Source organism: Ammospiza nelsoni, chromosome 12, assembly GCF_027579445.1.
Source record: "Ammospiza nelsoni isolate bAmmNel1 chromosome 12, bAmmNel1.pri, whole genome shotgun sequence".
Lineage (NCBI taxonomy): Eukaryota > Metazoa > Chordata > Aves > Passeriformes > Passerellidae > Ammospiza > Ammospiza nelsoni.
Genome location: NC_080644.1, coordinates 244,528 through 259,797, shown reverse-complemented (window position 1 = coordinate 259,797; position 15,270 = coordinate 244,528). Strand labels below are relative to the sequence as shown.

General features: G+C 39.5%; 1 protein-coding gene across 3 annotated transcripts in view; it reads left to right on the top strand.

Moving 5' to 3' along the window:
- SULF2 (sulfatase 2) overlaps positions 1–15,270 on the top strand; it is an 80,902-nt gene that overhangs the window by 16,435 nt on the left and 49,197 nt on the right. The window contains exon 1 of one of the 3 annotated variants that reach the window (XM_059480661.1): positions 12,258–12,303. The exons of 1 other annotated variant lie outside the window; for it this stretch is intronic. The gene's annotated coding sequence lies outside the window, so the exon portion shown is untranslated. Of the gene's footprint in view, positions 1–12,257; positions 12,304–12,328; positions 12,537–15,270 lie in introns of those variants that run through there. One more of the 3 variants, XM_059480660.1, reaches the window with a different exon arrangement.

Below are 15,270 nucleotides of genomic sequence, written 5' to 3'. Positions count from 1 at the left end.
TTTAATTTACTCAAATTATGAAATATAACAGGGATAATTGCATTGTTTTTACAGTGTAGTTATATTCCGCAGCATCTGACTTTGGCACTACTTTGCCACATAGTATCAGAAAAATAGTTGTTGTCTCCTTCTGGGGCTGTTTTTTTTGTTAGTAGGGAACTGAATATTGTGCATAACATGAATTGGTAGGATTATTTGGATGAAGACACTTGTATTTTAGAAGTTAAATATATAAAATGTGTTGTAGTGATTAGTAAGAAACATTTGTATTTTTGATATTCTTTTTTAACTGGGGTGGAGGCAGAATAAGGAAAAAATATAGATAAATTTGTCTTTAGTCAGTATTTGGTGAGCAGTAGCCTTTTCATCAGGTTACCTATAGCTGGGGAGCCAGTTACTTCCCTGCCATTTCATCAAAACTCCTGCATTAGAGTTGGTCACAGCAACTACAAGCTAGTCCAAATGTCCAGTCAAAGTAAAAGGTCTCATGAAATGGGGTTTCATTTGCATGCCTAGCAGCTTTCTGGGAAGGGAAAAAACAACCCAACAAAACAGCCCCTTTGTTTTGTTTTGTTTTGTAACTTCGTTTTCTCTTTCTTCTGCTTTTTGACCAATTAGTATTTACATATGCTGTCCTTAAGAGTGAACTCAGGAAAGCAGAGTTCAGAAGGCCTTTCCACCAATATTTCTTCTGATCTGCCAAGACACTGAACACCCCCAGAAAGAAAACCTTTGTATTTTGTTATTGCACTCTCTATGCTGAAGCATTTATGAAAATATTTTTAATTGTACAATTAAAGTGAGCGGGCTGTACATGAATTACAGTGTATGAACAATACCATTTCCTAAATTTTAATGTTCTCCCTTTCACTTTATATTTTTACTTTCCTTTTTGATACAAGAGCTTGCAAATCATACTGTTTAAGTAAGAGCATTGCAATTTTATTTTCTTGCATTATACTTAAATGAAAATGTAGCAGATTGTGAAAAACTGGAATTCAGACAACTTGTAGGTATAACATCACAAGGCTTTGAAAATTTACTAGTAATTTCTGTTTATGGTACAGTCTTGAAATCCTCCATTTCAAATTTCTCCCAAAGGACCCTTTCTTTTTGACAGTATCTTTTGCCAGACAGATGAAAATCTGGCTAGGGGAGTTACCCCATGCTGTTTGCACATGTGTAGGCTTATGTGTACTATGTTTAAAGATGTATCATTATTGATTTTCCTTTCTTGAACTTCTTCTGTCATTTATCACATTCTAAGGGGTCAGCTTCACTTTCATAAACAGTTTATTAATAATCTTCATTCAGTTAATGTAGCCAGGGAACAGCACCTCCCCTGCAGTAGTGCCACCTTTCATATCAGAACTACTTCGCTTGCATTCTTTGTGCCAGATTGAAGTCATGCTATGGATGGCACACCTTATATGTTCCCATTTAACTTGCAAAATAAGTTATACTGGAATGTTTGCAGTGGCCTTTGACAAAATATATGATTTTACTCAGCAGCAGAGATCCTAGAGAGGTCACTGGCATCTGACCTGAGATACTACTGCATAGTAGCCATAGTGTAAACAGTTACTGACAATTGAGTGCTGTAGATGCAGGGTGCATGACAAACTTCTGATGAGAGTTGCACTGGTCCACGTAGTTTGATTTTGAGAATATCTTTTGCCAGGGTGTAACACATTTTAATAATGTGATACATGGAAAAATAAGCACATTAATGAAAGATATTTCTTGATAAATTATTTGATTTCCTCTGGTTCTCATATTCTACACTGAGGTTGGTGGAATTGGGGTGGCATAACTTAGGACAAACAGACCAAAACATTATGTCAAGGGTCAAAAACCAATAAAGCTGAGAATTTCAGGAAAGAGCAATAGGAACTGAAGCTCTTTTATTTGTAAGTCCACAAATTCTCCCCCTTCTAGTTGTTCCTCTCTAACTTGGTTGTATGAGAACCTGACAATTTTAACTATCTCTTACGCACTTTTTTTTTCCATGTGGGCCTTTCTTCTAAAATATGAAGCCAACATTACTGCTGTTCTTATGGTTTATAATGTACTTATATCTATTGTTTACTGCAGAATTTGCTAGCTATTGTAGATGAAATTAAGGGTTTATATGCACTCTTGAAAAAGATAAAAATGGAATTCTTTGACTTTCTTAAAAATACCATTTTTTTAGCAAGCAGAGAAGAAGCCAGCTATCAAAATATTACATTGTGTATTGTTCTTGTTACAGTTGCTAGTTGGAGTGCTGAAGTGTTGCTTCCTGTGAGAAAAAAGCTTGATAAACAATTGAGAATTTGCTTGAGCCAAATCACATTAACTGACAATTCTGTAACAGAACATGGCTTTGCATTTTTCTTTTTGTGGGAATTTGTAGTTTAACTTCCTTCTTAATCTTGGTCTCCTCTTTCCTAGCAACATGCTTTGCAAGGCAAAGGAGTGCTTTGTACTCTGTGGTCTGCTATAGAGATTATCTGCTATAATTTTTGTTTATTATATTTTGCTTTCTTTGTTGACTCTTAATTTAATTTTATCATAACTTGGCATGTTGTTTAGTTGCTATTTTGCTGAGGTCTGCAGCTCCCCTGCCCTCATCATGTCACTTTTGATTAAGCAACTGCAAAGCCCTTTACCCAGCTTCTAAAGGGTAAAAGTCAAAAATCAATAATGTGCCAGTCCTCTCAAAATGCAGTAGCAGTGAGAGGTAAATGAGTGGTTAAACATGATTAATATCAGTGTAATGGAAGATGCAAAGTAAGGAAAAGTACTCACTTTAGGCTAAACTCGGAGATTTGATTGCTGAATACTACAAGTAATGGAATCATCAATCTTCCAAGGTCTAAAAAAAGGCATCTGCTGCAGCCATTTTAAAATGCAGTGAAAAAAATCTCGCTTCTTCATCATTGTCTCTTGTGGTGCTGGTATTCTGAGTATAAATTACATGCTGCATAAAGAAACAGCTATGTAAACTTTGTAGTTAAAATTGTTTACTTCTTGTACAGTTGAAAGTTGTCAAGACTGTTGGCAAAGAAAAGAAATAGTATTGTTGATTACTGTAAATGTGTGCACAAAGATGTAAGTGTTCATGTGGTTTTGTAAGATGGTAATTACACTTACTAAAGCAGGGGATAAAGAAATGTTGCTAAAGGAGTGAAAAGACAGACATGCCAAGGATATAAAAGCTAGAGCTCTTATGGCATAATGGAAAAAAATAATGATATATGCTCAGCAATGCCTAGAATTTGGTTGTTGACAACAGAGAGGACTAGCTAGAGACAGGACTTGTTTCCTGACCTTGCTCAACAAAGATGAAAATATACAGAAACGGAGAGGAGTTAGTATTACATAACTGGAAAAGATTTGTTAGCCGTTTCTAGCTGAGAGTTAAGTTGTCCATGTCAGAGAAGAAAACCTTCCAGTCCAGCTTCTGCAGGAAGCAGTGCTATGGATTTCAGTTGAAATCCTGTATTTTAAGAGTTCTGAATTTGCATCCTTGAAAACAGTAATATCTAAGGTATCACAAAGCTGTTTCTGCACAGCAAAATATGTCTGCATTTCTAAAGGTGTGTGGGTGGGAGCAAACTCAGAGAAGCATAGAAATCTCTTCCTGGGGCAGATGAAATAGCAGGGATCCTGAAGGACCGTGTGTTACAGCACAGAGCAACATCTCCATAGATGTGGGGGACGGCTTCCTCTTTCTGGAATGAAACCCTTCGTGGCAAACCAAAGACTTGCAAAGGTTCTTCATTCAGTTAGAAAAATAGAGCAGTGGTGAAGTCTTTGACTTTTTTCTTTCTATCTTTGAATAAACTAAAGCTTGGTGTTACAACTGGTTCAGTCTTCAGCATGAGAAGTCTTGGGTAACTTCAACTATTTTGAGTGCAAGTGCTCATCATTATCTTAGTTTTCAGTACCAACTCCTTGCACATTTACATTCTAGATGCCTAAATTCATCCTGTGGCTTTTAATGGATGTGTCATCACTGTTACAGGTTTTATTCTCACCATCATGTCTCTTGTGTGCTTCCTCACTTCTTCCCTATTGAAAAAAATTAACTTTGAAATCTTGTTGTGCCTTACATTTCGCATAATCTATTACCTCTTCAGTAAAAATCCTACTCTGATCTATTCTTATCTTGTATCCTCCTTACCCCTTGGATCTACTTATACATATGCATGTCTTTCCTAGATATATGGAGCCCACTCATCTTACACAAATCCGTTCTGGAGGATTTATGTCTTCTTTGTGAAACTTTCATCTAGTGATTGTGATACTTAATTCACTTTCACAGTGAGTTCAGGAAGCTGTGGCCATCTTAGACCCTTAGAGCCATTGCTCAGTGGCATCTCAGCATTCTTGCAGCAACCTCTTTTCGTTTATCACACATACTGATAGTTTGCCATGGGGTCTGGTACTGATCTTTCAATTGCATTAAAATCAGCTATTTTAATTTTAACCTTTTTTCCCGGAAGAGCAGAAACAATATCCTGAGGTGTTTTCCAATTATTTCAAGTAATTATTCTACCATTTTTTCTTTAACATTCTTGACTGAACTATGGTGCAAGAAATAAAAAGCTTTCTGAAAGAGCAAAAGCACTTTGAAAAAGCTTTCTACCAGTAAAGAGAAGGAAGATGGCACAAACAGAGGCTGTGATTGATTTAGTTGCCAATTATGCATGTTCCTGGGCAATTCATTTATGTTTCATACGATCAGTGGGGTTGCGTCATTAAACTCTGAGGCTTATTTGAATGGGAACTGCACTGTATTAAATTTTATTGCATGCAGTCCATTGTTTCTTGTTGGCTTTCATTCTGGGACTACTTCTCTCTTCTCTCCTGGCTTTTATTGCCTTTTGGAGCTGTTTAAAGGGAAGGAACCTATACACAGGGATTTATTGTTATTTACTGTCTATACAGACAGTTTATATTTATTTGATCCATCCAAACTGGCAGAAATACAGGAACAATTTAGGATGTAGCCAGAAAAAATATATACTGGCAGACACATTCATGGGTTGACCTTTTCTCAATCAGTGAACTAACAGTAGTGATACTCTCCATGTAAGATTTTGGGGCTGTGACCTAGGCTGCAGCTCAAGCCATGAAATTTTCTGCCTCCAGCAACGGAATATATTGCCTGCTGGAATTTTCTGAATCATTTTGTCTTTTAACTTTTTTTTTCATTTTAGTGAGTACAGGCTTCTTGTATAAGCTTTCACTTTTTTTTTTCGTAGGTGAAAATGGACTAGAGAACTCTTGTTTGCCATTCTAATTTGGTACATCATCTCTGTGCCTCACTGCAGCAGCACAGAAGATGACAAAGCATGGAACTAAGTCAGAATGCTCTGGGCACTTTTATATATGGACTTCTAAGCTGGGCATATGAAATTTTTCAAGTGTCCTGACATTTGCAGCTCTAGTCTGTGAGGTTCAACCTGTCTGTGAAAAATAATCTATGTGGAAATATACTCAGATGTCACGTCAGACACTCCTGTCTGGCATGGGAAGTAGTGAATGTACTTTGGGATTCTCAAGAATTACCACTGGAGTCAGTCATGAGAATGATGAGCATACTAATAACACAAAGTGAACTAAGTACAAATAAAGAGGTTTCATTGCCAGACATCAAGAGTGTTCAACTACAGTTTCAGGACTTAAAAAAAGCTACATAAATTTTCAGAACTGTTTTGTGTGGCTGCTTACTACTTCTGAAAAATCAGTCCTCTCTATTTTAGGCCTGTAAATGAGACTTACTATAAGTAAGATATCTTACCTGTAATTGTCTCTTACTGATAATGCCAGAGCTTTGCAGTGATGGAAAAATAAACTGTGCTTCTAGTTATTAATACATTTCTCTCTGAATTCGGAATAAGACATAATTATGGAAATCAGAAATAATATGTATTCTAAGCCTAAAGGGCAACCATGATGCTTAATTCTTCTGAGGGTGGCACCTGAGGGAGTGGCGCAGGTTGCCCAGAGAAGTGTCTGCCCAGTCGCTGAAAGTATCAAGGCCAGGTTGGACAGGCCTTGGAGCAAACTGGGACAGAGGAAAGTGTCCTCTGGGAGGAGGGACACTTTTTCCGCTGGCAGGAGATTGGAAGGAATGATCCTTAAGTCCCTTCCAGCCCAAAAAATTCTATGATTTGAGACATCACTGGGTCAGTGGCCATTAATGGTATAGTATTGTAGTTTTGATCAAGGTTTTTTCGTATGCAGAAAACTTGCCACTACCTTATGGAAGATTGTAAACTCTAAAGGGAGGGCACTGATGCTGAAGCTCATATATAGGTTCAACTTTATTTTTAACATTTTAGAAATGAAAGTAAACTGTTCTTTAGCCAGGGGCAGCACATGTTTCTGTTTCAATGTCTTTTTTGTCTTGAACAAAGTAGAAAGAATTTGGATGGCTTTAATGTCCCTGAAGCATTATATAAATAATCTCTACCCTTGATATCTGGTGGAAAAAAATGAAACCGATTTGTCATTAAAAAACAACTTTTTCAAAATTATAGTAGTTTCTATTTTAAGAATGCACATTAAATCTTTCAAAAGACTGCATATTACCAGTAATGAAGTTACCGTAATACTATCAAAACTGCATATGTACTTGCTGATACATCTCTGTAGTCTGTAGTAACCTGCATACCCAAATGCACCAAATGACCTTACACAAAGGGAATCAAGAAATCTTCAAGGTCCTTGCAGATCAGTAAGAGAGATGCCAGTTACTGATAGATGAACATTTCTCATAAAGTAACTATCCCTGATGAATCAATCCTGACCCTCAAGGGAAATCCACAAAACACCTTCAAAACATAAGCCTTAATATTAAAATTCATCACTCTGATAAAAGGTAAAAATGATAGACTTATTAGACATAGGTTTTAAAGATGTATTGTAATTTTCTTAGCCTCTCTTCTCATTTCTCCCACCTCAGTAACAAGTCTGTGTTTTTCAGCAGATGAGTTACTATCTTATTTTAAGAATCTGTCTCCTTTTTCTTTTTTAGCAGGCCTTCCTCTATCAGAGATCTGAACTACTTTTCTTTCACATGGCTTGATTAAAACATTAGTTAAATTTAGAGCAGCTTAACTTTGAAGATAGCTGCTTCTGTTTCAGATCTGAAGTACTTGATATGCCTGAGGCTGTGTCTGTTCGTTCCCATCTGTAGCAGTTGATCTAATAACAGGTATCACGTCCCACCATAAGCTTTGCCTCACTTGTGCTATTGAGGCAAGAGAAAAAGAAAATTACTTTCTGCATGTGCAAAATGCATGCAGTTGTGTAATTTTCTCTCCTAATATTTCTTGCTAATATCCATTTGAAGCCCAGCTTAGAATATACAAATATTTGGTCAGATCCATATATATATATATATAATTTTTTTTTTTTTATTATATAAAGTATTTGAGCTAGAGGGGGAGAGCTGCTGCAGAGTGGTAATTAAAAGACAATGAAAAGCAGAGTAAGTAGCTTTTCTTAGTAGTATTAGCTTTCCTAATAGAGATGAAGTCCAGGTGCATCCAGTTGGACTTTGTGTCTACAGGATAGGTCTTTGTAAGTGAAAGTACTTCTGCTGTAGGTGCATCAAGTTCACCTAAACCCAAAGACTGCAAATAAATCCTTTCTATGGCAAAAAGTGCATAACATAGGTTGTATACCTGTGCCAGTGTGTGAAATGTGCAGAGGCAGGACGTGGAGGTGACCGTTCAGGGTGCTGGGACTGCGCTGCTGGAGAGAAACGGAGCCGGCGCAGTCATGTGAGGAGACCCTTGGCTCATGGTGAATGCCCGGGGACCTCAGGAAACACTGCACGTTGTCGTGCTGAGCCTGCTGTTCTAGCCATCCTCTTTATCAGCTGATTTTATGTTTTTCTGCTCTAATACATGCAAATCAGAGCATAGTTGTTTTTAGATAGATATGGAGTATTTTATCATTACACACTTTACTATTTTCTTAGGAAATGTTATTTACATAAGGGAGTGACTGTTGTCTTCCTTAGGAGAATTTTTAGTAAAAATTAGTATGGTAGTATTTCACATTTTGCATCACATACCAAATTGTGCTGAGAGTGCAGCTAATCATCGATTAAAAAATGTGTTCAGTTGATGATTGGCCCGTTGCTGCATATCCATAAAACATCCAGATATTGGAAGAGGAGGCAGCCTGACTACTGTAGTACCACCTGTTGAAAGCCAATAAAGGAAAATAAGATCAGGATGCACAAAAGAAAAATATTAATTCTTTATAAAAAGGAAAAGTCTTTATTAAAATAAATTACTAAATCATTACTGACTACAGGCTGCTGTTTTAAGGGTTACTTATAAATGGGGTAAATGCAGGCTACAGTTCTTCTTTTTATGGGCTGTGTGACCAACAATAGTTCATTGAGTTAACACTCTTCATCCTTCAAATGCATCCTTGAGCATTATTTATAGTATTAATACTCAGGACACAGATAGTAATTTTATATGTGAGCTTCAGGATTCTGCCATTTTTTTCTTATGAATTTCTCTTTGGCATTGTGGGAAGGATTTGTTTTGGGTTTGTTGTTTGGATAGATGAACTACGACTTTTGTCAGTGCACTAGGGTGTTCTTTTTATTGCTGTTACAGCCTCCTCATCATCTTTGTTGCTTCAATATTTTGCTAAAAAGCTTGCATTCACTGTTACAAATTATGATCAAAATTAATTATATTAGTATTAAACTAGAATTATATCATGTGTTGTGAACTCGTAACTAAATTCAGTGTACTATACTTGATCTTTATTTTCATGCAGAAGAGTGTGAGGCTTAACATTTGGAGCAGGCAAACTAGGTGATTTTTTTTTTTTCCCCCTTCTCCTTTGCTTTTCCTGGCAGGATTCCCCTTTTTCACTTTTTGTAGTACCTCAGAATGTATAAATAATTTTCCCCCATAACGTGACTGAACATTTATTGGAAGTGCAACTTGACTTTAAAAGGTGAATGTCAATCAATTGCCCTTAAAATCATTGAGCTGAAGTCTGTCATATAAAACACCTGTCGAGGGATCAAGGAGTAGAGCATGTTATGCTGTTTATGCCTTCCTAATGGCATTTTGATCGTTGGTTAAGCAATATTTACACATTTTATGCAACTGAAATATAGTTGTTTAAAGTAATAAAAAATAAAATTCTATAAACTTTGCCATAAGAGCTCAGACCAGTGTAATTACTATAACTGTGAACTTATTACTGTAATAATTTATACTGAGGAAAAGCAAGAGAGATCATGCTCATGTTCTGTTGTTGGCTTTATATTTAGGTCTTTAAAGATGGCTCAAAGCATGTGTGTGCACATTAAGAAACATGAAAGCAGAGAGGAGAAATCTAAATGACTAATGGTGTGAGAGGTTTGCATATGATGAATTAATATAAAGCTAAAGAGTAGCAAGTCTGAAGAAAAGTTAGAAGGCATTGGCTAAGTATGTAAAAGTGTGAAACCCAACCCTGTTTTTCTGTTTCATGTGACATGAGGACAATATTCAAGCTCTGAAAGCACGATATATTTGGCAACTATGAAAAAGACACGCTTCACACAGCATGTTGCTTATCTTCTATTTTTGAGGTTTTTTTAAATGACTTTTGGACTCCTGACTGTCTCCGTGTTTCTCAGAAGCTGCTTCTCTGTGTCATTGACATGCTGCCCTTTTCTCGTGACAGTTCCCCTGAGTGCTTCTTACACCCTGAAGTTTTAGCTATTGTCTCAGGACTGATTAAAAGATAATGCTGTGGACCCCCCACTGTCTGCCAGGTGGATCAAAGTGGTTCCCCTTTACATGCAACTCCATGGTTTACTTAATAGTCTAGCCTGCACTGTTTCTGTTATACCACTTGAGAGGAAGGTGAACAGAGAACCTCCAGATTAAATTTTTGAAAGCATTTTTGTGGCAAACAACGTAGATGGATGTCTCATATTTCAATAAATGACTGCATGTCTGTTTTCTCCTAGCTTTAATAGGTAAATCCTAGGATAATTTTAGAAAAATACTTTAGATAATAGGCAACATTTGTTATTTGAGGTACAGTAAAATAAATTCAAGCTGTTAAATGGCATGCTGCGAGAGAAACTGAAGTTTATCTGGTGTGTCAGTGAAAAGGAATGATCTTGCTTTTTTATTTATCTTTTGAACTCTGATCAGCTATGATGATTCATATATACCAATGGAAACCTTTCCCAGGTAGTGAATAAAATCACCTCCTTTATTAAAAAAGGAGATACTTGAAAGGTTTCTTCATCATTGTTTGAGTCAGTTTTCAGACCTTCTTGTTTTACCAGTAATTTCACATGATTTTATTGCCTTAGGCTTCAAATAAACCACAGTATTTTAAATACATCTGAATCCCGTGAGTTTCTGGCAATAGGAAAACTAGCTGAAATCACTAAACCACTTTAAGTTTGGATGCATAACAGTTGTTACCCATCCTGTTTTGTAACTGTGCCAGATCGAGTTCTTTTGAAATGCATGAGATGAAAATGCCATTCTCTTGAAGAGGAAGCACCTTCCACTTTGCAGGGTTGTTTCAGAGCAGGGGCTGTATTAGCCTCTTAATGCACTTGCATACCTCCCATTAACATTAATGGAAATTATGTGCACTCCCAGTGAGGTGAATGTACTCTTTCGTTGAAATGAGCAATCTATTGTGTCAGATTTTTCCAGTGACATGAAATAAAATTTAGATTCCTAGACTAATGTCACTAACACAATTCTTAGTATCTTTTGATGCTTGTAGTTTATATTAATGAGGTTGTAGCTTTATATTAGGTCATGTGTTTATTAAAATGGAAAATCCCACTTGCAGTCCTCTAGAAACAGGGAGAGAGTAAATTTTCTTCTTCAGTGTGAACCACTGTATAGCAAACAGTATTTTCTTTGGCTTTGTAGTTACTGCTTGCAGTCCCTTTAGAGGTAGTTTATAGAGGTTGCATGTTGCAGGTAGCAAACTGTTGGTCTGTGGTTAGGGCAGAGGAATGCTGGGCTCCTTGCTCTGTTCCTGGCCTGAAAGACTGTTTGACTCTGTGTGACTCAGCTGCCTTTAGACATTAATTTATGTCTAAAGTGTGCAGAATCAGGACATCCTGGCTCACGTGTGTGTTGTAAAATCCTCTGAATTGTTTCATTGTGAGTTGAAAGTTGCTAGCTAAATGTTGAATGTTATCTCAGAAAGCAGTGAAAGAATTTTATCACAATGTTAGTGAGATGTAGGTCCTGTTTTATGCACAACATGTGGGTCTATGAATAGTGTAACTCCCTGTTATGGAGTGGTTTATTTATTCCAATACAGTTGTGCTGTTGCAGCCCCTAGTGTGAACACTGTAGTACTGGCATACAGTGTTTCACCTCTATTGCTCATTCTTGTCCATACAGGAGCACATTTGTTAACTTAGAAGTGACATCCTTGTGTTTGGAGGAAGCGTGTGCCATTTCACTGTACAGTATCATACAGCAAGATGTTTAAACACCCCAAATTGTTTATTTAGGATCTGTCTATGCATAGCCAAGAACAGACCCAACAGTGAAAAATTGTTCAAGACCGTTAGCCTTCTCCAGTCCAGATGAGGTCACTGGGGGCAATGATTGCTTTAAAGCAAAAGTCCTAATAAATCATAGATGGGAGAGAATATCAGATGTAATAAGAAGTGTCAGGAAATTCTGGGGTAATCTGTGCTGAATGTCTGACACTATCAGCATGGGAATGCCAGAAGAAAACGTTTCATTCTTATGGTTTTTGTGGTGGTTTTTTTGTTAAGCTTTTCTTAATTACTAATGAATATCGGGCCATTTAATTTCAACTGCAGCAGTGGAACGGCGTCTGTGTTAGCTTTTAGAAGTCTTCAGGCTCGCCCTCACAGGGGCAGGGTCCGGGGCAGACGCAGGCCTTTAGCCCCTTTGGAGTCTCGTCACCTCCGCCCCACAGCGCTGGGCGTGGGGGGCTGGCAGCACTCGGCAGGCGCTAGCGATAGGGGACGAGAAGAACACAGACTATGAAGTGCAATTAAATTCCCCTTCCTCCGCCCGCCATGGACTGTCCCCTTCGGTTAGAAAGGCTTTGTGCCCCAGGCGGGAGCTCAGCGTCGGCCCCTTCTCTTTGGAGCCTGGCACCTCCCCGGCTTCCCCGTGCGCGCCGGGGTGCGGGGCTGCGCCATCGTCCTCGCCGCGGTGCTGCCGCTAGACTTTGAACAAGCCTGGGGCTGGTGGGACAGGTTTCCTCCCTGCACGCCGCTGGGCATTGCGCAAACTCGGGAGGAGGATCCTCGAGGTAAATGAACTTTTCAAATGGGAAGGGGAGAAGAAGGGAGAGGAGGAAGAAGAGGCGGGGGCAGCACCCGCCCGAGCGCTTCCTCTAAACGCTTCTTTGGGAAACGGGATTCGGCTGCTGCCCAGCACGGCGGCCGGAGGATGCGCTTCCCCGCGCCACCGGGCCCCGGGCTCCGCGGGCGGGCGGTGGGTGCGCCGGCCTTGGCCTGGCACGGCTGAGCGCCGGTTCCGCGGGTAAGTGGGGAGTGCTAGAGGGGAGGTCCGGAGCCCCCGCCCCGCCTCGCGAGCTAGGGGCGGCCGTGCCGCTTGTGAGGCTGCTGGCCACAGAGCCAGGCTGCTGTGGCGGGCAAGCCGGGCGGCGAGCCTAAGGTAGTTGTATTGGCATCGGGTGGGGCTGGAAGTTGAGCGAGGGGGCCCGAGGGGCGGGCGGGGGCTGGAGGCGACGTCGTCCCACCGGCCTCCGGCAGCCGTGCTGGAAGCTCTGCGGAGCTCCCCCGCCCTGCTGCGGCCCTGCCGGTCCGGCCTGGCGGGTGGGCGCTCGCTGGCTGCCGCCCTGGGCTGCGGACCGGCCGGGCGGTTCGTGCCGGCCCCTCGGCACTGGGGGAGGGCCTGGGCGGCCGCGGGGACGGCCGAGGGCGCGGGCTGAGGGAGCCGCGACGAGGCTGTGCGGAAAACAGTTCCCCGAAAACAGCTGGATACCGTAGCGCTCAGCTTCACGTTTGGCACATCACCGGACCGATACGGACAGAGTGTGTATCCGAACGCCTCTGTGTGTTTGCAGCTGTATAAACACAGGGAGGTTCCCCCCCCTCCCCCCAGTATACGGCTCCAAGAAAGTGTTTATTTGGTAGCGTGTATTTGTGTAATGGTATCTAGTTTTGCCTACTTTTAATGTCTTGATGCACTTGCACTCATTCCCTTACAGTATTTTCAGAAGTATAAGTCTGTGGTTTTTACTGTACTTAATCCAAGTTAATATAATTATCATTAAAGTAAAACTGCATCTATTAAATAAAAATGTGTGATGATAATAGGTAAAATAGCAAAATGATTATTTGTTTCTTTCAAGTTGTTGTTGGGTGTTGCGTACGGTGCAAAAAAAAGTGTTTATTATTCTGTATTTGGGGGATCCAAATAGCAATTTCACCTATCAGAGGACTAATTAATTCTTTGTGTGTCACTGGGAAACTCTCACAGTAATATTCAAGCAGTGGGCAGAAAGAAAGTAGATTCAGGTGCTTAGAACATTTCTTAAAATATCAAGTCCTAGGGAAATTTATAATTAATTTAAATTCTGTTTTATTTAAAATAAAGTTACAAAATATGAATGAGATTTTGTTATATGACCAGTCTAGTGTTCACCAGTATAAGGCAAGCAAGTCAGAAGAATGTGTCTTGATAGTAATTCAGTGACTGTAAATCAGCACAACTGTAATCTTGAAGAGTCACATTTAGCACTGGGGATTTGATTTTTGTATTTTCTCATAAATTTTTGACTGCCTGAGGGGGAAAAAAAATCAGAAAGTAGAAAACTATAAGCAAACGCAGCATGTTGTTAGATTACAGCAGTAATGTTGGTACCAGTCTTCCCATGGGAACCTTGTTAGATTGCAGACAAGATTCTTCTCAATCCACATATGAAAATGTGTTTATCTCTTACAAACACAATATAATGGTTTGAAGTGATGGCTGACAGCTTTAGTGAGAGAAAACCTAGCATAACCGAAGCTCGATGCAAAGGAGTGACTCCAGTTAAAAGAACAGCAGCGCAGCTGAATCCATTTAAGTGGCAGAGTGGATTTGATTGGGTCAGTTGCTAGGTAATGTCTCCAGCACCATATATTTCAATGAATTTAAACGCTGGATGAATTACACACCTATGTCTGCTTAAATAATCCACCTGGTATTGGCTCCAGCCAAATTGAGAGCAGGTGTGTGTTGCTTCTCTCCAGCCAGTTTTCCCTCAATGTGCAGTTCCACTGTGCGGATCACGTGCAGTTACCTTGTTCTGTGGTGGCTGCTGGGCAAGTTGAACTTGTCATACCAATTCTGTACTTAGTGTTTTGTAGTATACTTATTTAAAAGGAAAACAAGCCAAAACAAATAAAACCCAAAGCCAGTTAATGCAAACATTACTAGAAGCAGTAATTTCTAGAAGTAGACTTGAAGTAGACATTTATTTGATACAGAGTTGCGGGAAGAGTCTGATGTTATTCTTGGTTATGTTGCAATAACTGAATTACCTGACTTCAGTGAAGTTGCACAGAGCTTATGCAGTAGACAGTTGTGCTGGGACTTGCATTAGGGAGCTTGGGAGCACCAGTCCACGCAAGCTACTGTCAGTTACTAATTTTGCACACATGGGGCCTCTTACATCTTTGCCAAGCAATACTAATCAATAGCGTATTAAAAATACCACCTAGGATAGAACTGACATCAGTCATCCCTGTGCATTCTGCTGCTGTAAAACTGACGTTGTTTACTGAGGGCAGTTTTATAAAGAAGGCTTTCCTTGGTCTAAAAGCTACCTGGAAACAGCCCTTTGCTGACTTCTTTTATAAATGGAATGTGGATGTCCGGCTTTATCTCTTCAACATTTATAATGCATGTTAGTGCAACATTTTGTGTTGCCATGAAGGAGAAAATAAGAGGACCAGAATTCCCCAAAAGCAGCCTTCTAAGAAGTTTGCTTGGCTTAAGAAAACTCAGCTAGATTCCCCATCTGAAAAAGATTTCATAAATTTCTGATAGCCCTTTCCTAAATATAAAACACGAGTGACTAGATTTTTCAAGTTCATATGTGTAATCTAGAAGAAAATAAGAGGCATACCTAATTCCAATGAGAACCACTACAGATTAAGCATCTTTAATACTGGAGGATGGCTTGCAGAAGCACAGAGAGCAGTGGACTGTCTGTACCACTCAGATCAAAATTGCATTTTGGAGAGGGTGATCTATTAAAAGTGCT